Source organism: Canis lupus, chromosome 18 (assembly GCF_011100685.1).
Source record: "Canis lupus familiaris isolate Mischka breed German Shepherd chromosome 18, alternate assembly UU_Cfam_GSD_1.0, whole genome shotgun sequence".
NCBI lineage: Eukaryota > Metazoa > Chordata > Mammalia > Carnivora > Canidae > Canis > Canis lupus.
The window spans coordinates 5,342,998-5,344,734 of NC_049239.1; the positions used below are offsets into that span (position 1 = coordinate 5,342,998).

General features: G+C 33.9%; 1 non-coding gene across 1 annotated transcript; it reads left to right on the forward strand.

Annotated features, from left to right (window-relative positions):
• The first annotated feature begins 1,400 nt into the window (after positions 1-1,400).
• On the forward strand, positions 1,401-1,504 carry LOC119864334. The gene has a single exon (XR_005373720.1). It is a non-coding gene; the product is annotated as a U6 spliceosomal RNA (small nuclear RNA).
• The last annotated feature ends 233 nt before the right edge of the window (positions 1,505-1,737 follow it).

Below are 1,737 nucleotides of genomic sequence, written 5' to 3' on the forward strand. Positions count from 1 at the left end.
ATTACTTACTTCAAAAGATACAAAAGAGCAACTAAGACTGACAATGTAACTACTAACTAGTCAAGGGAGGAAATATAGAGTGATAGAAAAAACCTTACAAATGAAGACAAAAAAAGGAAAGATAGATCAGATGATATAAATAGCAAACCAATAATAAGAGGGTAAATTGGAACAAATTATGAGTAAATATACTGACTATAAATGATTTCCATACTCAAAAGCTAAAGATTTGTCATATGGAAAACAAAAATTTCAGAAAGCAAAGTTTTACTTTATAGAACACACCTAAATAAAAGAATAGAGAAATTAAAAAGATAAGAAGAGAAATCAAAAGGCCTTTAAGGAAAATAAAATGATAACAGTAGATGGAAAGAGGAGCAAGAGAACATCATAATGATAACATTTTAATTTAGGGGAGTCTAGACTGGGACAAGGTGAAGTAAGTGAGGCACCTGGCACATCATTTAAAGGACTCACTCTCAGTTACCAATTCTGTACTTGTATGACTCTGAGCATGAGAACCTCCCTAAAATGATGTATCCTAAGCACCTCAATTGATTCATCCTGGTTCTGGCTCTGTCAGAAAACAAATCAATTCTTAATGCCTATGCATCTATTAATTTAGCCTTAAAATAATAAAGCAAAACTTGATAGAATTTAAGGAGAAAATAACATATCTATATTCATAGTTGGAAATAATCTGAGTCTTTTATAATCAATAGAATAAGCAATACTCATTAACAATAAAATAAAATATTTGAAAATTATGATCAACAAGCTTAACCTAACTGGTATGTATAGGACCTACCTATGTATATAGAAACTACACTAATTTATACATATTTATTTGAATATGTACACAGCATTTAAATATTCACCATATGCCAAGCCATAAAACAATTGTCAACAACTTTAAAGAATTTAAAACATGCAAAGCATGTCCTACGACTAAAGTGCAATTAATCTAAGAGTCAATATCTAAATGTTTACTAAAAATCCTTACATGTTTGGGAATAAGGAACTGTATTTCAAATAACACATGAATAAAATAAGAAATCAAAAGGGAAATTAGAAATTATGATCTCAGTGATCATAAAAATAGTTCATGAGATGCCTGGGTGGGTCAGCAGTTGAGCATCTGCCTTCCGCTCAGGTTGCGATCCCAGAGACCTGGGATCGAGTCCCACAGCAGGCTCTGCAGAGGGAGCTTGCTTCTCCCTCTGCCTATGTCTCTGCCTCTCTCTCTATGTCTCTCATGAATAAATAAATAAAATATTTTTTTAAATAATAAAATAAAAATAAAAATAGTTCATATTTAAACATGTGGGATGCAACTAAAACAGTAGATGAAAATTTTCAACCACATTGCAAGTGTCAAAAATGTATTAGAAATTATTGTAGTGCTCACTTCGGCAGCACATATACTAAAATTGGAACAATACAGAGATTAGCATAGCCCCTCTGCAAGGATGGCATGCAAATTCATGAAGGATACCATAGTTTTTAAGACATAGTGAAAGGAATTATAGGGGAAAGGAGGGAAAATGAGTGGAAAAATTAGAGAGGGTGACAAAACATGAGAGACTCCTAGCTCTGGGAAAGGAACAGAGTAGTGGAAGGGGAGGTGGGCGGGGGGGATAGGGTGACTGGGTGATGGGCACTGAGGGGGGCACTTGACGGGATGAGCACTGGGTGTTATACTATATGTTGGCAAATTGAACTTCAGTAAATAAATAA